The sequence below is a fragment of the Schistocerca piceifrons genome, chromosome 8 (assembly GCF_021461385.2).
Source record: "Schistocerca piceifrons isolate TAMUIC-IGC-003096 chromosome 8, iqSchPice1.1, whole genome shotgun sequence".
NCBI lineage: Eukaryota > Metazoa > Arthropoda > Insecta > Orthoptera > Acrididae > Schistocerca > Schistocerca piceifrons.
In genome coordinates, this window is record NC_060145.1 from 386,933,858 (window position 1) to 386,957,654 (window position 23,797).

Genomic DNA, 23,797 nt, shown 5'->3' on the forward strand with positions numbered 1-23,797 from the left:
TGGTAAGGCGGGTACCAGGCTGAGATTCATTCGGAGAGTCCTTAGAAAATGTCGTCCATCAACAAAGGAGGTGGCTTACAAAACACTAGTTCGACCTATAGTTGAGTATTGCTCATCAGTGTGGGATCCGTACCAGATCGGGTTGACGGAGAAGATAGAGAAGATCTAAAGAAGAGCGGCGCGTTTCGTCACAGGGTTATTTGGTAAGCGTGTTAGCGTTACGGAGATGTTTAGCAAACTCAAGTGGCAGACTCTGCAAGAGAGGCGCTTTGCATCGCGGTGTAGCTTTCTGTCCAGGTTTCGAGAGGGTGCGTTTCTGGATGAGGTATCGAATATATTGCTTCCCCCTACTTATACCTCCCGAGGAGATCACGAATGTAAAATTAGAGAGATTCGAGCGCGCACGGAGGCTTTCCAGCAGTCGTTCTTCTCGCGAACCATACGCGATTGGAGCAGGAAAGGGGGGTAATGACAGTGACACGTAAAGTGCCCTCCGCCACACACCGTTAGGTAGCTTGCGGAGTATAAATGTAGATTTAGAGTAAAACCTTAATAACGAAAATCGAAGATTTTCATTTTTGCTAATGTATAGTTACGCCTGAACGTTTCATTTAGGTGGAACCGACATTGAAATCATTATCTGATCACATCACTGTCTGTACTGCTGCACTCTTCTGACCTCTGCATGAGATGGTATCTTCCTACCTTGCAGGCCGTAGGTTCAACACCAAAGTCCTAAAACACAGAGGTCCTTACGCAGTTGTGGCAGGAAGTTAGATCAGAACCAATCTCACACATGTTAGACTATCTCACCGAACACATTCAAATTATTTTCTTTTTTAATGCTGTCATATACATGATTCTTTCAATAACATACTATAACTTATGTGAAGAAGACACGATTGAAAACGAAGAAGCTGAAGGGGACAGTGAGGAATTGCAAGTAGTATTAGTGAGGGAGAACGGATCCCTTCAGAAACAAGAATTGCAAAGCAAAGTCCAAAATCAGACATAGACAAATTGTGTAATGTTTTACACTGAAGCATCATCTAATGAGGATACTTTTTTATTCCCTTGGTGAAAAGACTTGGCGGCTATTCCAGAATACAGCACACTTCAGGTAAAACGTGAAATAATGCAAGTGGTTGCTAAATATAGGCTGTAGACCTATACCACTATGAACCAGCCAGGTTATGCACAGTTTACAGCACGCTTGGCACAACAGTGTGATGTTTGTTCAGTTGTTTGTTACCCACCCACAAACGTTTGCTAGAAACGCCTTTGAAACGAATCGCCCAATTCCTCCACACTCATCCCTAGTTGTAGTAAGCAGCAGTTTACACAACAGTCGTCTCAGCTCACTCCAGAAATCGAAAACACAATCTGATAATTCGTCAATTCTGAGTCTTTGAAAAAACTCCTTGCTTCATTAATACAAATAATACTCCCGTTGTACAATTCGGAAAGGTTCCCATGGCATTAGATTCTATTATGTTGATAGATATTTGTATCTATGAAAAGTTGTTACTATTTTAATAAAATGTTCCACGTTTCTGCAACAAAGAAGTTGGTTTTGCACCCACCTCAGAGTAACACACAGTCTCTCTTCCACTGTTAATATGCTTATTCATGTTGATATCCGCCAACCGATAGAACGATTTAGGTGTTGCATAAAGTTCATCTAACGAAGTTAATGATACGTGATAGGAATTTCTCTGAATATTCCCGCAGTGTCCCGTGGAGGCAAAGAAAAGCTCCTAAGCTTAATCGATAGCTAATCATTGAGTGGAACCAAAGCATTCTTTTCTGCACGTCGCGCTTCCTCACAACAATTGCAGTAGCAAGGACTACTACTTCCTTTACAGGAAACATTTTGTTACTGTCTGGTTCTAGAAACAACACAACAAAAGGCAACAGTTCTTTTTAGATACGACGTGACAGCTGCAATGGACGGGATTTCGGTTCTGAGAGGCGAAGACAGGCTGCAGTGAGCGGTACTTCGACTCTGTGCGCCGAAAACCGGCGACAAGTAGCGGCGAACTGCATCCATATGCCCGGCCTCCCGCCTGAAAGGGCTCTGGTAAGCGTATACACGTGCTTTGCGCTCGAAGAAAGCTTTGTATCCTGCAGATTATGTCTTTCGCTTATTTATTTAGAAATTATAGCTTACCATCATCATCAGCCTTGACAACTCGCAACAAATGGAATAAAAATTCACTAAATAACTCGCTGCGATCTCGATTAATGGCCGCAGTAGCCATGGCGTTCCATCCGAGCGCTCAGGACACTTCTGAACGGTTCTTGGCTTTCGGAGAATGCGTGATGTAGGTGCGCAGAAAGAGCCGAAAATCGATTGCCACCGTTCGTGCCTCCAATTTATAAACAGTGTGACGGAAGAGAGAGAATTTTGAGGTACGGGAGAGTGTTTCGAGAGCTACGATCACATGTTTTTTCTAGACTTTCAGCTACTAGCCCGTGTTTTTATGTGGACTCCAGCACGTATGGGTACTTTTAAGTAATTTCTGTTAAAATTAGAATGTGTACCCCTGGTAGAACTGGAACTCACAATCCCCGGTTTAGCAGACTAGTGCGGTATCCATTTTGGCCTCCTCCTACCCATTCAACCTATCTTTTCGCTCACCAATTTACTTTCTCGGCCTGGCTTCATTGTCGTTTCTGTACTGTAAAACTGAAGTAATCAGACTGTTATTTCAAGCTGAAATACATTTCCTTACTTGTAAAACTTTTATATATTATGAATATGGACCACTACGATTGCGATGAATGAAAATTTTCAGAAATAACTGTAAGCGGTCGCGTTTCCTGATGGTACAATTTTTATTTTACTATTGCCGGCTTTAAGTCGCCTAGCGACTTGTCAGTTGATGCTCAGTGATTATTTATAGCGTTACGTGGGTCGTTGTGTGGAATCAAGGATTCATTCTGGTGCGCAAATCCCCCGGAAAACACTCTTCATGTTTTCCTATTCTGTTAATTTGCCACCTCTGGCAATGTTGGCTGATGTGAAAAAATACCGAGTTGTACCGTGGTTCGGAATATATGTTAAACTGTAGCTCCCCCTGTAACTGTACATGTACACTGACGACTTCCAGTTGTATCTAAGTGGAAAACATATGAACCTGAAGACTGCTGTCGAGAATCCCAGTACTGACCCGTGTGCACTGTCAAAATAAGGACAGAATGGGTTAAAACTCAACACGCCCAAAACTCAAGACGTACTTCTTCGTCATTCTAGGCTAAATACCCCGAAATACCGGGAATCCCTACCATCTTTAACTCTTAATGGGAGAAGTACCAACTTTTCTCCTTCGACAAAGAGCCTAGGAGTAATAACAGATGAAAATCGAAATTGGACTGAGGACTTAACTGCAATGTGCAAGAAGACACCAGCATCTCTCAATGCCCTACAAAAATATAAAAAGTTCTTCCCTCTCGATCTGAAAAAGAAACTTATAAAAACACTTGGGTTATACTTCCAGTTATTGATTATAGCGATATTTATCCTACAAGGAGAATCTCATGGCGCCCGGAACTGGTTATGAATGCTTGTGTTAGATATATCTGTGATGTTCGATCCTTTGATCACATTTCTCCATCATAAGTACAGCTATGCAGACAAGCGCAGCGATTTCGATACCCTCTGTCTTCTCTACTGTCTTACCGGCGAACGCTCTCTCTCATACCTGTCCTCCAGCTTACTGCTCTTGTCTGAACAACATGGCAGAAACATCGGTTCCCATCAGAGCAAAATCCTTTCTGTTCCACTCCATCTTCCAGCCATTTTCGCGAAGTGCTTCTCAATAGAATATTATCTCCGGCTTTAGAAAACGGTAATGACATATCCACTAAAGCAGCAATAATGATAACCATTCTCCCTGGACACACTCGGTATCCTTGTACATCCTTTCCAACCAGATGTTCTCCATTTTCCAATACTCTTAGTTGGAACAGTGTCCTTAAATTCCCTTTCCCCAGAACTTGCTATATCAGAAAATCTCTGTTTTATACACCTATAAATTCTTTTTATATCTGCCACCATCATTATAGCTGCTGTTACTATCACCATTGTTAGTGACAGCAGCAGCAACAGAAGTACAAGTACTGCCAGTATTAACTTTATTAGTTCGTCAGTGTTATTTACGCACATTGTCGCTATTAACACTCAAACCATTTTAGTATTATTTATTACAGTTGTTTTCCTTAGGTAGCCGTGACGTAAAAAAGGTACTGTGTGTGTAAAACCCTGGTCCGGCGTAAGAGAGGGCGTGGTGGTCTAAATCAGGTGAGGTTACATAAATGATTGGCTGGGTGAGTCAGCTCAAAGGTCAGAGAAAGGCAACGGCATACTACTTCCAACAGGACCACGCGTAGTAAAGTGCTGTGGTGTTCAACGCAACCGTCATGTTGATGAGAGCATTATCTTGTTATATTAATTACAAAGCGCTATACAAGGTTTACCACAGTCATTTGTGTACCAAGATTAATCCCATGAATCCATATTGCTCTACACAACGACCCCCCACAATGCTATAAGCAATCACTAGGAGATGTGTTCTGATGGATTTGGAAGACGACATTACACGACATAACAGAAAGCCTCTTAGCTGTCTTCTGTTTCATTGTGCTTGAAAATAAAAAGGAAAGTTAAAATACAATAAACTAAAATACTGCTGTTTTAATTTTAGTAGATCAGTTTGGATTCCGTAGAAATGTTGGAACACGTGAGGCAATACTAACCTTACGACTTATCTTAGAAGAAAGATTAAGAAAAGGCAAACCTACGTTTCTAGCATTTGTAGACTTAGAGAAAGCTTTTGACAATGTTGACTGGAATACTCTCTTTCAAATTCTGAAGGTGGCAGGTATAAAATACAGGGAGCGAAAGGCTATTTACAATTTGTACAGAAATCAGATGGCAGTTATAAGAGTCGAGGGGCATATAAGAGTCAAGGGGCATGAAAGGGAAGCAGTGGTTGGGAAAGGAGTGAGACAGGGTTGTAGCCTCTCCCCGATGTTATTCAATCTGTATATTGAGCAAGCAGTAAAGGAAACAAAAGAAAAATTTGGAGTAGGTATTAAAATCCATGGAGAAGAAATAAAAACTTTGAGGTTCGCCGATGACATTGTAATTCTGTCAGAGACAGCAAAGGACTTGGAAGAGCAGTTGAACGGAATGGACAGTGTCTTGAAAGGAGGATATAAGATGAACATCAACAAAAGCAAAACGAGGATAATGGAATGTAGTCAAATTAAATCGGGTGATGCTGAGGGAATTAGATTAGGAAATGAGACACTTAAAGTAGTAAAGGAGTTTTGCTATTTAGGGAGTAAAATAACTGATGATGGTCGAAGTAGAGAGGATATAAAATGTAGACTGGCAATGGCAAGGAAATCGTTTCTGAAGAAGAGAAATTTGTTAACATCGAATATAGATTTAAGTGTCAGGAAGTCGTTTCTGAAAGTATTTGTATGGAGTGTAGCCATGTATGGAAGTGAAACATGGACGATAACTAGTTTGGACAAGAAGAGAATAGAAGCTTTCGAAATGTGGTGCTACAGAAGAATGCTGAAGATAAGGTGGGTAGATCACGTAACTAATGAGGAGGTATTGAATAGGATTGGGGAGAAGAGAAGTTTGTGACACAGTTTGACTAGAAGAAGGGATCGGTTGGTAGGACATATTTTGAGGCATCAAGGGCTCACAAATTTAGCATTGGAGGGCAGCGTGGAGGGTAAAAATCGTAGAGGGAGACCAAGAGATGAATACACTAAGCAGATTCAGAAGGATGTAGGTTGCAGTAGGTACTGGGAGATGAAGAAGCTTGCACAGGATAGAGTAGCATGGAGAACTGCATCAAACCAGTCTCAGGACTGAAGACCACAACAACAACAACTTAGTGTAACAATTAAACAATGATATCTTTTTTGTGACACCTTGCCTTCCATTGCACATGTAAGTATTTTACTTGGAAACATTCACACTTGTTGATCTGATAAGATAATAAGTAAGTAGTAGGGCAGTCTGCGTTCTCACGGACCGCCGAAGCTGCGGAACCACGCTAATCCTCCGCAAAACCAGCATGCAAACACACACAGACCAAGATGTCGTACTCTCCCTCCTCCCTCCCATCCCCCTCCCTTGTCACCATCGCCACTCATGCATACCCGGCGCTGGTAGTCGCTATATCCTTTTGTCCTCACACTTCCACTGCTATGGGAACTTGCAGGGGATGGAACAAAGACATTCGAGAAGTAGGTAGCGTCTGTCGTGTGCCATACTAATCCCTCCTTTGTCCTGAACAAAGTAGTGAATACCTGGTAAACTTCCAGCTGTGGATGTCTTGGAAATATTCCCTCACTCTATCAGATTGATTGACTTATTAAATTGATACCCTTTGTGTGTGGCCAATTATTCATTGCGTTCTATTCGTGGATACTAGGGCTGATATATTTGGTGGGATTCAATCCCGCAAATGCACGGTTTCCAAACCCTTCCGGATATTTTTCCTTTGCCTCCTATTCGTGGATACCGGAACAGTTAGGTAATTTGGTAGGAAGTCCACTTAGTTGTAGGTAGCTGAAAATTTCAAATTTCAGCTCAGTTGCATGCTATGTTCTTAAACAATCTGCACAGGGATTGGATTGGTGCGTTTGCTCCCACTACCACAATCAGAAACTATAGACTGACCAATCGGGGTTGTTGTCACGCTTAGATGTGTGAGATCGCTGAAACAGTAGTACATCCCGTGCACTGTCCACATGCAGTGCCCCAGGCCAGAGAGTGGTCCAGGGTGATTGCTGCCGTGCACGCGCGGAGAGGACCGCCCAGCCGTTGAAAGCGTCCGGGGATGATTGGAGTGGTAGGAATTCAGATGTTATCAGTACCTCAAGAACCAACACTTGTCAGTGATTGATATGGAAGCTTCTCATATATCTACATAAAAACCAAAGAATACTCGCAACACCCACGACCATGAAGGCTACGCAACACATATTGAATATTAGTTTGCTATTGACCCGCTTAGATGGCAACACGGTTGTACCCCGCCTGACCGGTTGGAAATTTCAATTCGTTCCGGTCACTGGCTACCTTCACCAAACATGCGGTCGGAGAGCTGAGTCATCCTAGGAAACGAGCCACATATTTATCAGTGTAATTACAATTAAATATTACGATCATAGTACCAATCTTGTGACTTATGACAATGAGCGAAGTACTGGAAGTACCCCCTCCTGTTGGATCTGGCTCTGGAAATACCAATATCTATACCATTCGTAAAACTGAACAAAATGTTTGACGTAAAATCTTTCATCCTCCTTACTGCCATCGATGTGTTGAAATTGCTATTTTCCACGTGAAATCCGTAGCTCCCTTACCACCGGACATAGTCATTTCCTTTGCTAACATTGGAACACTGACCACAGTAACTTTGCACTCTCACACATTCGCCTATGTGTATAACATCTGAGAAAAATTTGGTATGTCCACACTTACTCTGGCTAGTGTCTCGATTATCCTCAGTTCTAGGAAATTATTTGACATTTAAATCTTCCTTCGAATCAGATTCGAGAATAGACTGCAGGTATTTTCATATCGCTAGGAGAAGGGAGTTACTACACTTTCGGCTACATGGTCTTGGGTACTTTTCAAGGTCACCAGACTACCCACTTTCCCCACCCGAAATAAATGCGCGTCGATCATTGTAAGTAGGAAGTGTCTTGGGATTTTTGGTAGGTTAGTGAGTAAGACAAGCAAATATGATAGTAAAATACCTTTGTTAACTTTTGCATGCAGAAATCAACTCTGTGTTTGTTTGGTTTAGTTTTAATCACATGCAGCTTAATTTTTATCTTGTGATTTAAATCCACATCTGAATCAGCTATTTCATCCTCCAGCCAGTAATCTGACAGGTACAAAGAAGGTATGTTCTCGAATTCCGGTATGTATCTAATTTTTTCCTGTAAACTATCTCTTTTATGGCTTTAACTACTTCCGTACCTACCGGCAGTTCTTCCACATGGGGGCATTTGGGGATTTTAAGTTTTCCTCTTATTTCCTGAATAACATTGTTATAACACTCCACATCTTCTCGGGTATAGGTTGTCAGTTGTTCTGCTGCACATTCTTGTGGAATTTCGGTATAGAACTTTGAGTGTACAACTTTTGCAAACGAACTACCATTAAAGGTTGTTACTCCGTTGGTTTTAAGCTCTGCAAACGGTTGTTCTCTTGCTAAGTGTATTGGCATCGTATCTGTCACATTTCGGTATATTGTAACCATGCTTTTTAGGCAGATCCAAGGACAAATAGAGTTTGATGAAGATATCTTTCGTGTGTCCTTTAACATAGTAAACGTGCTCCAATTCGCTATTTTCGGCCAGACTCCAACATATGGGCATTTACCACTGCTGTTTACAGTAAATGCTGTAATCTTGTATTCCACAGTCGTAGTCAGATTTCTTTATGCACTGTGTTTAAAGTCATACGTAGACCTGTGCTGCACATCCGCAATAGCCTCTTCCTTTTTCATCTCCAACTTACATTCTTCCTTAATGGCAGTTGTCTTCTCCATATATTCCAGTTTTCTTTCTTTACTTCGATGTTGTCCATTTGCAGTTTCCTCTTCCCTGCGCAAAACGATTAACTGTACTTAAAGGTGTAATTTCTTTAATGAGGAATGGCTTAAGCCTGTGTGATAAATCTACTCTCTTTTTTGGCGCTTGTGGAATAACGTTGCTCATGTCTACCAATCCCAGTTACGCAGAATAGATATCGGACACTATTGTGTAGTACGATGTTCTAGACTGAGAAAAATAAGTTTCTCCTGCTTTAACATAACAATTCTGTGTAATACTTATATCGTTTTTATTGGATACAGAATTACGAATCTCCGCGTAGTTTATAGGTAGATAATTACAATTGTATGCGTACAGAACATAGCTCGTAAGCTTTACTGTATCTTGAGTATCTGTTAGACTTACTCGTACTCTTGTTAGTCTTGACTATTCCCCCCCCCCCCCCCCCCCCCACCACCACCACTCAAAAGAAAAGAAATTACCCCAGTACACAAACTGCAGAACATTATTATACCCTACACAATAGTTTTTCTGTAAGTTATTTGTTAATTGTCGCCACATGGAAGCAAGTGCCACAGACTGAAGTGGAGTACATTGTAAGTATTGTTTGTTGGTGTTTAATACACGTAAACATCCTTGCATGGGTTTGAATACACGATCCATTCTGTAAGTGTATAGTGTAGCCTCCAATCTGGTAATTACATGCTGCTGAGCCAAGGAAGACCTAAAGGTTTCTCATAGTCAAGTGTCCGGAAACTTTACGAAATCTGTAATGTGGTTAACAGTATCTTTATTCATTCCCAGACTTGGGATTTGACATATAAATTTGTTATATATCTTTACCCCGCAATTGGACCTTAACCACAACAGACAGTTTATTCCAATTGTCTTATCGTTGTCCAAAATAACATTGATGTTTCCCTGGCGATCCCCTTCCATGCAGAAGTCATGATTTGATAAGTAGTCGCGCATCTTCATTCTATTAAAAATTCCGGCAGAGTCTTGCTTTATGTCCAAATCCAAAATGTAATAGTCGTGTACACGTAGCTGTTATATTATTGCAGGCAGCTCTTCCATTAGAATAACCATTTTAATGTCAGCTAAGTCCACTATACATGGAATAACCAAAGGATTTTTATATTTCCTCGAAATAATTTCCAGTCCTTCCATACCGATTTTTCTCGTAGCCCTCTTGCTGTCACATTGTCGTTCATTTGCAAAAGTTGTAAACTTAGTTCTATACCGGAACTCCATAAGAATGTGCAGCAGAACAACTGACAGCTTGCACCCAGGAAGATGCAGAGTGTTATAACAACAGTGTTATGCAGGAAATAAAAAAAATTAAAATCCCGCAAGCCCCCACGTAGAAGAACAGAACTAATTGTTAAGGCCATAAAAGTGGTAGTTTACAGGAAAGAACTTGATACATACCGGAATTCGAGAGCATACGTTCTTTGTACCTGTCAGATTACTGGCTGGACGATGAAACAGCTGACTCAGATGTGGATTTAAATTATAAAGTAAAAATGAAGCTGGATGTAATTGAAACTACACCAAATGACCGTAAAGAAAGAGCTGCTTTCTGCGTGTAAACGTACGAGGATTGGAACTTAAATAGTGGCCACTATTTATTCACAACCGATAGAAAAGAGTTTAATGTTTGCAGCTGTTACTGTCCTTCAAAGTAGTCACCAGCGTTGTGTAGAACCCGTTGCCAGCGGTGTTGAAGGAGTAGTATACTGTTAGCAGAGCCTGTTCTGTTGATGGCGCGAAGGAGCGGTCTGCTGTCTGTCGAATCTCTGGGACAGTTCTTAAGCGAATGCCACGGAGTGGTTCCTTCAACTTCGAAATCAAATCAAAGTCACAAGGACTTAAGTCCGGGCAGTATGGTGGATGGTACAATACTTCCCAATTCCATCAACCGAACAGAGCAGCCACAGCTTGCGCTGTATGCGCCCGCGCATTGTCGTGCAAAATGATGGGTGGTTTGCGCAGAAAGTGTCACCGCTGGTCGTAGGTGTTGCTCCAAAAACGAACAGTACTACTGTGCATTGACGGTCTGCCGTGGAGGAACGTAATGTGTTAGGATAACACCATCACAGTCGTACACGAGAATCACCAGAACTTTAGACCGCTCCATTCGCACCATCAATAGAACAGGCTCTACTAACGGTAACTACGCCTTCCACACAGCTGGCAACGAGTTCTACACAACGCTGGTGACTACTGTGAAGGACAGTAATAGGTGCAAACATGTAACTCTTTTGTATCGGTCGTGAATAAATAGTTGCCACTATTTAAGTTCCAACCCTCGTATATGCAAAAGTTAATAAAGATTTTGTACTAGAATATTTGCTAGTGTAATTCGCCAACCTACCAAAAATCCTAAGACATTTCCTATTTTCAATTATCCATGTGAATGTATTTCGGTTGGGGAAAGTGGGTAGTTAGGAGACCTTGAAAAGTAGCCGAAACTATATAGTGGGAACTATAGCGAACCCCTTCTCATACCTATGTGAGGACTAACGGATTTGCTGGGAAAACAGAGGGTTATTGTTTACAACATGTTTGAGAGGGTAAAATCGTTAAAGGTGCATAATGTGCTCTCGGATATTTATATGAAAGTGATTAAGAGTTGTCACCACTTGAATGCTCTTGATTACTACATGTGCCCTACTCAACTTATTCGATTACTATATGTTATATTGCACCTGATGTGTTTAAAAGGGATGAACTCATTTCAAAGTATGAGCCCTGCTCTAAGCACAAAGGCTGAGATACACGATGACATGTTGATGAGCCATCATCACTTACGATGTATTGTCTTGGATGTATAGTTGAAATGATCAGTAATAAATCATAATGTCTGTTCTGTAGTCACAGTAACCAAGTAAGATGCTTCTACTTTGTTTAATCATCTATTGATTTACTTCATAGTTTCTATGATGATGAATGTAGACAGTTCATATTTAAAGGTGTTACATTTGTAGCGTGCACAGAATATGCTGGAATAATAGAAACATTCTCAGCAAACATTACATCACCGAAGTCTTTCAAGGATGTGAAGCGTGCTAAAACATGGCGTGCAAAGTGGTTATCATGAAATTCAATGGTATCCCGTATAAAGACATGGTGACGTCACTTCGATTATTCTACCAGCATCTACGTCAAGGGGAGGGAGAAGATCGCATGGGTGCATCAAATCTTCTATTTTGTTACTAGTCAAGACGTGGAATTCTAAGTGTGTCCTGCTGTGCATCGGCTCAGGAAGACGATGTGAGAAAATAGTCTTGCTGTATTTGGTTATTAAACTGCAAATTCACTTCTAAGTTGGATGAGAAGTAATAAATTTCTACCACACGATCTCTGTATGATTTCTCTTGAACCTGTTCCGACTTTGATAGTATATACTTTTGGGCAGATACCGTGTGTGTGGTTCCCTTCAAGCACAGGAGATATAATTCTAGAAATATTTGCTGTATGTCTGTGGAAGCGGACCCAGTCACATGCCTCCTGCTCCCATAAGCCAATACGTGCAACACGATGGGTGTAATCCCATGCAACTGTTCTAATATTTTATCATCTTCCATTTTAAACTCCACCTTCTTAATAGCACTCATCTTCAGAAAAATAAATTTAATTTGTGGCCGGCACATCGTTTACGTACACGATGCAAAGGGGATAATTTTTTTCGTAAATAACAACAACAACAACAACAACAAAGACTTACGGTAAAGAATTTTTTCATTTATTCAGTTCACACAGATACAATTTGAATTTTGAGATACAGTTAAGTTCTTGAGACACAATTAAGTTCGTGTGATACAATTTTACTCTGACATTTCAGTGCAGAGACACTTTTAACTTACGCACTATTACTAATAACTAGGGAAAAAGAACGTTCCAACAGTAACACTGGTTTGAGAACAATATTACAATTTTTCGAGTAGCACTGGATGAGAATATTTTAAAACTTTATTTTATAAATCTACGCTAAAAACTAATGTGGATATACAACTAAGTTTCACAGTCCCAATAGGTTGAAAAAGAATATTGATTGACTGTGAACTACGTACACTTAGAAATTTACCAGTCTTGGACAGATACTAACAGGTGAAATTTAAAAAGTATTCTGCCTACATGGCACACACATTCACATGAGTGTACATATACGGTGTGCATGAATAAATAAGTATTTAGATGACACATTTGTTTATGCTTTTCTAAATTTTTTAAAGCGTTTTACTTTTTTCTACTTTTCACTACTTTTTTTTACGCTACAAGAGAATAGTGTGAACGGGAGAGTTTCAGTCACATCAACACAAATGATCCTTTTATCATCACGAGGTAACATACCGATTTTATACTGCAGCACATTGTGCACCTCATGTCCCCTAAATCGAATACTAATTTGCCGTATCATATGCTGCAGTTGTGATGTGACAGTGCGCACACCGCTGTAAAGGCACTGCGAATAGTCTTGGATAGGGGGGGCTCTCAGTGCCTTTCAACGCACAACCTTAACCCACCTGTGTGTGGCAGCTTTCAATGTGCGAGACACATACGTTTTTGCTCGCAGCCGTACAAACTCCACAATTGGCAATCCATTCGTCTCGTCTTTCGTAAGGCCGATAACGACCTTGTTCTGTGGAACAATACCACAAGGATTATCGGTCGTGTATGAGGGCGTGTCGAATTCATTACCATGGTGCATCAGTATTTCGTATGGATCACAGTTCTTCACCCAATAGATGAAGCTATCTGCAAGCATATAACGTAGTTTAGGATCTGCAAGATGAGTTTTCGCAAACCCATAATGAAAGTGGTACATGTGGAGTGTGGATAGGTATAGTATGCACGTCGTCACATAAATAGGCTTCGTAAACTGTATTGCAGTCTTCGCCCTCTCCACAGCAACAAAATCCTTACGAATAATGTGATCCACTTAAAATTTGCTCTGGCGACGTATTTTCTTACGCCGTATCACCCGTCCCATTCTGTGCTAATCAAAATTTCACGCCATTCCCTCAAATTCTCCATTGTTTTTTCGAATATTGAATTATCCAGTAATTTTTAAAAAAGCAAGTAACACATCGCGGGAACTCTCAGTGTCATATTCAGGTCAGTACACTCCTTCATCCAGAGGGCTGCTTGAAGGAGATAGCCCCGGTTATTCTAACCAGCTCCATCACCAAGCCGACACACTGCTGAAGTTTACGATAGTGATTAATGTATCTCCGCTTATTCAGAGAGTTGTCATCAGTTTTGGTGTGGAGCCTCCTCGCGGAACTTGTTGCTCTGGACACAATGGCAAGTCAGTAGTCATACCCCCCTCCCTTGATTTTTCCACCGAATCCCCTGTATTCATCTTTGGGAACCCATCAAAATTCGCTAATCGGCTGTGATAGTTGCATGGCGTGCCCGTATAAGCTATTTACATCCAGATACATGATGTAACTCGAATCAAGGGTTGTGTTGCACTTGTCACCTTGCCAACGATTATTTGGCTTGGCGTGGCTACAGACACATTTACGAAGTCGCTATGGATCCCTCGTTCAAAGAGAAGAAGAATGTCAGAATCGGTCAATAATTCGATGATGTGTCCCAGTACAAGCCAGGTGCCGTGCGCTAAAAGGTGGGGTCCAGAGAATATGGGGCCATGCATAGACTCCACAATTTCTAAAAACGTCCGCAAGCCAGGTCACATGTGTGTCCATGTAAACCTGTGTGTGCTCTAGTGAAGTGGAGATGTTGAATTTCCGCCAGACATTCATAACATGCTTATACTCTGCATGTGTTATGGCACTACAAATCACGTTGCTGGAGAATGCGGTTACACCGGGCAGCCTGGTTTCGTTGAGTTTTGCCATACTATCATGGGGGAAACCCCCTGCCTAGCCACAAATTGAAACTTTTCCTCATCAGGAAATGCAGGTCGAGTTACGTTCATATCCTCCCGAGGTAAAATTTCAACGAATTTCTGGAGTGGCACCTGCATAAAACATAGCAAGTCAAGGAAATGGACCGTAATTCTTGGCTCATTCGTTTGTAGGATGAAATATATTTCTTGATGCTCTTAAGCAGGACACTGACCTGATTTTTCTCCCAGGCGAAATCAGCCAAGCGCTCAGCAAGAAAGTGAGTGTCATACCTTCATATGGAAGGAAACTGGTATCTGCCTTGGTAACTGGTACTTTAAATTGCATGTATTGTGAGCTGCGCCACGGAACTTCCCCATAAGATGACAGTGGTCTCTACGAGGAGTTTCCGCTTTTCTATCTAACGGCAGCCGACCAGTATGACAGTCAACCGTGGTGTTGTACAAATCTTCATTCTCTTTCGATTTCTTTCAGGAGTGCTAGCTCTGCAAGGTTCGCAGGAGAGGTTCTGTGAAGTTTGGAAGGTAGGAGACGAGGTACTGGCAGAAGTAAAGCTGTGAGTACCGGGCGTGAGTCGTGCTTCGGTAGCTCAGTTGGTAGAGCACTTGCCGGCGAAAGGCAAAGGTCCCGAGTTCGAGTCTCGGTCGGGCACACAGTTTTAATTTGCCAGGAAGTTTCAAAGAATATACAAATTTTGCTTGGGTGTGGGTTCACAGCCTCTAGAAATTTTATGATAATAGAAACATACTTGCACAATATTCAATATTAAACCCCGTAACTATAAAATATTAAACCCCGAAACTAATTCAGATTCCCCTTCAGCAAAATTAAAGAGGTCCATGATTGTAACCAATGTTACACATGAACGAAATCATGTCATTACATCTACATGAACACATGATAGCTGTAGCCATTCGATATCTCAGTTTACATGTTTTTTTTTTCATAGTACTTTATACAAACTGTATGGCGAACCGTATGATTCTATTATGTTAGACTTCAGGAAAAAGTCAGCTCGTTTTGAAAATAATCGCTGTACAATCATGTGGTGCCGTCTGGTTCGTGAGCTCATCTTCTTCCTTGTCTTTCTCTTTTTGTTTCCTCTACACCAGGTGAGTATATATGTACGTATGTGTGTATCTGTAGTATGTAGGTCTATGATTGAACTTTTATGGAAGCTCTCACACGAAGGGTTACTTCTTCAGTAATTTGTGTTAAAATTAAAATATGTACCCCTGGTGGGACTCGAACCCACAATCCCCGGTTTAGGAGACCGATGCCTTATCCATTAGGCCACAGGGGCTCACGGTAGCAGAGTGCTACACATGAGAACCCGTTTGGATCACGCTGCGGTGATGCAATAGACAGTAGCTCTCTCCCTTACCAGGCACGCTGGCCGCAGCCTGCCTCTGTGAAATATTCTGCCTCCGCTGCCAGAAGTGATTCGAATTTCGAAGACACGAAGCACATATCGTATTAATTATGTGTTATGGTGCACAAGATTTGGTACGTAGGACATCCGCAACTGAGAGGCATGGTAATTTTAGAGCGCTTCAGTTGTACTAATATTTATTTGAGCCACGACCGGTTTCGAGATTTTTATATCTCATCTTCAGGTGTCTGAAATTGTAGTAAGTAATAATACATAACATGCAGTCGGGCCAGTCAGTGGAAGAGTGCCAATCACTGCATGTTGTCGGAAACTGTCCGCCGCTGGTCAGCCGCACGATAGGACCGCCACCAGCCATTACTGACTTAGCCGACCGCGTGTTATGTACTACCAAAAATTGTAATTTCATACATCTGAAGACGAGATCTTAAAACCTCGAAACTGGTCGTGATTTAAGTAAATATTAATACAAATTAAGCGGACCTTTCTAAATTATGTTTTGTGGTTATCATAAAAGACTGACCATTCTGCAGGAAGAGCTGCAAAATAGCTTTGGCTACATATGTGACGGTCCTGTGAAGATGGTAACTACTGGAGTCTGAGTAGGGAATTCTGTGTTGCTACCAGTGACAATAATTAGAATGGTCTGGTCCCGTACTGAATTTAGAGCACTGGAATCCATTACGATGGTGCAGTACGTCCACGAAATTAGCTTTTAATACATCTTCATTGCTATAAACATTGGGTTGTGCAGCACCTCGTAATTCAAAATTGTGACAGCTAATAGTGCAACAGTAAGCTATTTATCGTAACTTATCACAAAAATATTACATGTCAATTACTTTCTGTAACTATCCAGTATTCATACCCAGACAATGAGTGCTCATTTCGAAAGTGCATGCAATACCGCAAAGACAAAAACGTACCTTAACTCCATATACCTGAAGCTATATTTCACAGATGACTTATCTTGGAATATAAATATAATTACCAGAACATTCGGTACATACTAGACAAGAATAAATTATGTACGAGATTAACCTAATTCAGTACCAAAAAACCGTAATTATTTGCATTAGATGAAAAAGACTGTACCTAGAACAAATCAATAATCGCCTATTCTACAACAAATCTCATCAGGACTAAATAGTGAAAGTCTCTTGCTAAACAAAACTACGTGTAACTTCTATGTACACCAATTAAAAACCATTAGGGTGTGCTAAAAAGTAAGATATCAATTTTTTTGCGTGGAAGCCTTTTTAAGTAAAACAAACGTTATTAACTTTGTACTTCTTTGTTCTTCATGGCTATATATTTATTTCTCAACATAGCCACTCTGGCGACGAGCATATTTCTCCCAACCAGAGACGTGTTCGTTGTTTTGTCACTGTGAAATATTTGACTTTGTCGACAGAGCCACAACCTCATCTCTCCGTGCACCGCTTCATCAGTATCAAGCTGAAGTTCTTGAAGGTGTTCTTTAAGTTTTAGAAACAGATGATAATCGAATGGGGCCAGGTCGGAATAGTATGGAGGATGATCGATGACGATTACCTCGAACTTCGGATTGTTGCAAATGTCGCAGCGCTCCTGGCTGGTTGGCTGAAGGGGAGATTTCTCCATGTGTTGACTGAAGGATAAAACGTAGAATGTTGTTAACGTTTGTTGTATTTTAAAACCTTTCAGAGCACTCACATAAAAAGTTTTGAAGCATTACTTTTCAGCATGCCCTCGTGCGTATAGTCATCGCCGTTCTTATCCATTCAAGTATTGCGGTTTTTCTTCATCGGCATCTTATACTTTACTTGCACGTGTAAAGTTGACATCCGTAACATTCAACATCAGAAAAAGATTCAAAATTTTTTAATAAGGTTTACGGACGAACACACTCGGAATTTCAACAGTAAACTTCTCTGTGATGCACAACGCTCTCTTAAAGCGTCTGCCACATTAATTACAGTATCTCCGTAACGCTGTCGCGCCGACAAAACAATCCCATTCGGAGAGGGCCCTCTCTTTGTTGGATTTTATTTGTGTTATTAATGCAAACTGGTAAGGATGACGGACTAATGAGCAAACTCAAATCGGTCGAACAAGAGTTTTTTTAAATCTTCTTTCGTGGATGAATTATATTTCCCAAAGATTTTCCTTACGAATATGTCCACTGTCATATGTGCTTGCTACATATTAATAACGTTACAGTATAGTACAAAATGTAACTACAAGAGATATGCAATGACAGGAACGAAAATAACACTTCTATTCAAAGACAATAATTAGACTGAAGTCACTGTGATTCATAATGGTTCCCTGGACATTACAAAAGGTGGGACCTGCTTCTTAATAGCCTATGTAATCACCACGGATGACCTGCTACGATGCACATGGAGCGAGAACTGTGTCAGTTAAGTGGACACTGTATAGGACATTGAGACGTCTGTACTCGTGTGAGACAATGTTATCAGCAACTGAAAGAGTTTGAAAGTGACCTCACTGTGGGGCTCCATTTGGCCATCTACATCTATGTGATTACTCTGCTATTCACAATAAAGTGGCTGGCAGAGGGCTCAATGGACCACCTTCGAGCTGTCTCTCTACCGTTCGACTCTCGAACGGCGAGCGGGAAAAACGAGCACTTAAATTTTTCTGCGCGAGCCCTGATTTCTCTTATGTTATCGTGATGATCATTTCTCCCTATGTAGGTGGGTGCCAACAGAATGTTATCACAATCGGAGGAGAAAACTGGTGATTGAAATTTCATTAGAACATCCCGCCTTTGTTTTAATGATTGCCACTCCAATTCACGTATCATATCTGTGGCAATATCTCCCCTATTTCGCGATGAAACAAAACGAGCTGCCCTTCTTTGTACTTTTTCGATGTCATCCGTCAGTCTCACCTGATGAGAATCCCACACCGCACTATTCCAGAATAGGGCGGAGAAGCGTGGTGTAAGTAGTCTCTTTAGTAGACCTGTAGCACTTTCTAAGTGTTCAGCTAATGAATTGCAGTCTTTGGTTTGCTCTACCCACAATATTATCTATGTGATCGTTCCAATTTAGGTTATTTGTAATACCTAAGTATTTAGTTGAATTTACAGCCTTCAGATTTGTGTGACTTATTGCGCAATCGAAATGTATCGGATTTCTTTTAGTACTCATGTGAATAACTTCACACTTTTCTTTATTCCGGGTCAATAGACACTTTTCGCACCATACGGATATCTTACGTAAATCATTTTGCAATTCGTTTTGGTCATCTGATGACAGTAAATGACAGCACCATCTGCAAATAATCTAAGAGGACTACTCAGATTGTCTCCTATGTCATTAATATAGATCAGGAACAATAAAGGGCCTGTAACACTTCCTTGGGGAACGCCGGATATTACTTATGTTTTACTCGATGACTTTCGTCTGTTACTACGAACTGTCACCTTTTTGACAGGAAATCACGAATCCAGTCGCAGAAGTGAGTCGATATTCCATAGGCACGCAGTTTAGTTAGAAAACGCTTGTGAGGAACGGTGTCGAAAGCCTTCTGGAAATCTAAAAATATGGAATGAATTTGATATCCCCTGCCGATAGAACTCATTACGCCATGAGTATAAAGAGCTAGTTGTGCTTCACAATAACGATATTTTCTGAATCCGTGCTATGTGTCAATAAATCGTTATCTTCGAGGTAATTGATAATGTTAGAACACAGTATATTTTCCAAAACCGTATAGCAAATCGACGTTAGTGATGTGGGCCTGTAATTCACCGAATCTTCGGTAAATGTCTGTACGAATATCTCTAGCCTCTAACGAATTATTCACTCTGCAGCGGAGTGTGCGCTGATTTGAAACTTCCACGTAGATTAAAACTGTGTGCCGGACCGGGACTCGAACCCGAGACTCTTACTTTCGCCGGCAGGTTCTCTCTGGCACCTGTGCTACCCGAACACGCCTCGGGACCGGCCTTCACAGTTGCACATAAAAGGCAAAGGTCCTGGGTTTGAGGCCTGGTCCGACTCACAGTTTTAATCTGCCAGGAATTTAATCTCCAATCCCGCTCAAGAGACTTAATACATGACTTGTTTTAGAAAAGTTGGTACAGTGTATCAGAAGAAAAATTTCAGTACGTCTTACAAGGAAACATCACCAACGTAATATCACATTTTATGAAGGTAAAACCACACTTTAAAGAGAACCCAGCAATCGATCCCGCGCGAAAATTTGGGCCATAATTTTGATAACTAAGTTTTTAGGAACTTAAAATCTCATACCTTCTACCAAAACAGATGCGTTGTAAATTCACAGTTGCGTATCTAGCTTATACAGTAAGTAAATGCTAGCATCAGTATGTGTGTCTAACAGTTTAGGTAATCTCTGAGAAGCATCAAGTGGAGATTTTGGAGTGCCATAGGGCGAGTGCTTTAATTTTACAAGGTAATGCCAGCGCTAACGTTGCTTCGTGATGTAGTAAATTGATATTAAGAAAGCAACGACCAGAAGGATAAAGAGCTCACGTGTGAAATTACTTAGAAGAGCAGCGGGTGCACATTCCTTTACGAAATCGACACGCGATGTGTTGATTATAAGTTTCAGTTTCTGGACCGAATAAGCTACTGTCACGTACGTGAAATAGTGGACGTATTTTGTAATAAATTGGTAAAACAGTGGCCCGTGGGGGGATCGAACCCACGACCTTCGCGTTATTAGCACGACGCTCTAACCAACTGAGCTAACGGGCCCACGTGTCAGGAAAGCTGTACGGCGTTTAAACACAGTCCGACCGCTACTTTCTCAGAGATAAAATAACGTTTTGAACACATTTGTGAAGCACTGCTGCATCAATAGGTATGGGAGTCCTTTCCTTAGTGTGACTGCGGCGAAGAGGTGGAGACACATCATCACATAACATGTGTTTCCTCAGTGCATTTACAAGGACAGTGGAAGGCCTTCACAATTTATCTGATCGGATTTCAAACATGGCTTCTGAATGTAAAATCATTATGAACTAGAGATTGTGTGTATCTATGTTAAAAGGTATATATTTGTTGTAAACAGTTATGTAATACTTTCTCCTCTCTTTATAAGATGAATGAATAAATAGTGTTAAAAGCTCCATAAAAAAAGTAACACGTATTTGTTACTGTTTAATTGAGAATGAGTTTTCCAAGGCCTTTAATCCAGAAACACTATCTTCTTCGTCTGTTACCAGTGACGACTGTATAATCTGCTGACTGGAAGACCGTGCCGGAAGTGTCCACAAATATCTGGATAACCACAGGAGACGTGTGTGTAACAGCTTATCTTCTGCAGCTACTACAGATTTTAATCTTCAACGACAGCCGATAGACCAAGTTCTCAACTACGTAGATGAGTTCGTGTGGCTTCCGGCCTTACGGAAGCTTTCTTCTAGCTGATGTCTATAACGAGGCTTCTATAACACATGCAAAACCGAATACCTCAACGAAGTTTGAACTTTTTAAATGAAATAATTTCATTTTGTGTGCTGGTTACTTGCTGTGAGAACGATATTGGGCGACTATCTCACTGCAGAAGTGAAACAGCGGTCAAAACGGTGGACAGAACTCGGTCGTCGCTCGGCAAAAATGCGCACTCCATTTCATCTGCGGTAGAGGAGGTATTTTCTCGGATAGAACCTGCATTCTCTTAGGATATCACCTTGCAAAGGCAATAACTAGGTAAATAGTTTGTACATACTGAGAACATTAGTGGTCCTATCATTCGCTGTACTGTATAAAGTGCTGGGTTTTATTAGCTAAACATTCTTCGAATCGATTACGTGCTTGCGATGACATTACGCATGGCTGTATCTTGTTATTACGCGACAGTGTGGTGTGTTTGGGATACCTAGTGAGACTGCATGGTTCAAATAGCTCTGATCACTATGGGACTTAACTTCTGAGGTCGTCAGTCCCCTAGAACTTCGAAGTACTTACACCTGACAAGCCTAAGGACATCACATACATCCATGCCCGAGGCAGGATTCGAACCCGCGACCGTACCGCTAGCGCGGTTCCATACTGAAGCGCATAGAACCGCTCGGCCACCTGGGCCGGCTGAGACGGCATGTACCTGTTCACATGCAACTGCTATTTGCATGACGTCATGTAATACACCAACCTGTGTTCCACACTAGTGGTCCTGAACTCCTGCTGGTTTCTGGAGAGAAATTTTTTTCCTTTCCAAACGGTATAATCTTACAGTTTGAAATACTCTGTACGATCGTGCAGGAGATAGACATTAGCGATACGAATATGGCGATCAGAAGAAGACTGAAGGAAGAAATATGTTCCAATTAACAGAATCTTCGGTAAATGACAGTACGAATATCTCTAGCCTTGAACGAATTATTCACTCTGCAGCGAGAGTGTGTACTGATTTGAAACTTCCACGTAGATTAAAACTTGTGTGCCGGACCGGGACTCGAACTCGAGACTCTTACCTTTAGCCGGCAGGTGCTCTCTGGCACCTGTGCTACCCAAGCACGTCTCAGGACCGGCCTTCACAGTTGCACGTACAAGGCAAAGGTCCTGGGTTTGAGTCCTGGTCCGACGCTCATTTTTAATCGGCCATGAATTTAGTCTCTAATTCCACTCAAAAGACTTAATACATGATTTGTTTTAGAAAAGTTGCTACAGTGTATCAGAAGAAAAATTTAAGTACGTCTTACAAGGAAACATCACCAACTTGAAATCACATTAAATGAAGATAAATAGCACACTTTCAAGACAACGTCAGCAATCAATGCTGCGCAAAAATTTGGGCCATAATTCTGATAGTATGCAGTTGTGACCTTCTGGATGTACAGCTTTCAATCTTCCGCGCTTCCACTACAGTCGCCGTATGTCCGAGCCCGAAGCAATGTAGAGGAGCCACAGCCAGAACCCTCCTATTCGTGGGATGTCGAAGGCATAGGCAGAGGAGGTGGGGGAATGTACCACGTCTGTCCAACAAGTTTCAAAATCTTATTCGAGAACGGATGTTGTTCTTTGCGAAAAATAGGTAAATAATATGATTACGTAATACCGCAGCCTCTTCGTTCAATATTACTCATATTTTAACAGTATTCCCACAATATACGCCTCAAAATTAAAATGAATACACGTAAGTAACTGAAGAATTTATTGATTTTCGGGTTACAGTTTAATCATGGCGATAACGTGAACAACCGCGCAGCAGCTTAAAATTTACGTGCGTTTAACAGTGTTAGATTTACAACAAAAAAAAGATGGACAACATCGATGATGATAATAACTGAGTAGCGCTACGCTACTTCTGTAATGACACACACATTTGTTCCATTCATTTATACTGTATTCGTGCATCATAACATAAAAATAGTGGCGGTAAAAAAGGAAGGGAGTTGTCATTACGTCATAAACCTGTAGCTGACGTCCACCATCTCACATAGCCCAAAACATTTGGTCCACCGCATTTATACCGCCTTGGTTCACTGCTGTGACACTTTCCTGTGATGTCACTCTTGCGAACACGTTCCCAGTTTCAACAGTTGGAGACATCTATCGACTTTTTAAGTCGTATTCCAAATAGTGTCTGGTACTTTGATTGTGTGGAGACGTAGTTGTTTCATCAAAAATGTCAGCTTGAGTGGTTACTTACGGGTGCACCAATCAGTCCGATCGTAAGCTAAAGTTTAAAAAATCACATTTCATTCGTAAGTGGAGCCATTAATGAAATTTTTTTTTCTTTTGTAGATATGTATTGTGCTTGGCGCTGTTTACATTTGTTGTTTCCTGTATTTTTCATTGCCTTACAAATCGCAAACACCTCGACATCCGAGCCACTCCACATCAATGATCTCGTTCCCGCACAACACCCGGCGATGTGACAATCGAAAGACTGTAAGATGGCAAGAACTATGCCCCTTACATGAAGTCGTTGAAGATCAACTAAC

General features: G+C 41.2%; 2 non-coding genes across 2 annotated transcripts; both read right to left on the reverse strand.

The window, feature by feature from the left end:
* Positions 1 to 15,707: 15,707 nt before the first annotated feature.
* Trnar-ccu lies at positions 15,708 to 15,780 on the reverse strand. Its single transcript has one exon. It is a non-coding gene; the product is annotated as a tRNA-Arg (tRNA).
* Positions 15,781 to 20,529: 4,749 nt separating this feature from the next.
* Trnai-aau lies at positions 20,530 to 20,603 on the reverse strand. The gene has a single exon. It is a non-coding gene; the product is annotated as a tRNA-Ile (tRNA).
* Between the last annotated feature and the right edge of the window lie 3,194 nt (positions 20,604 to 23,797).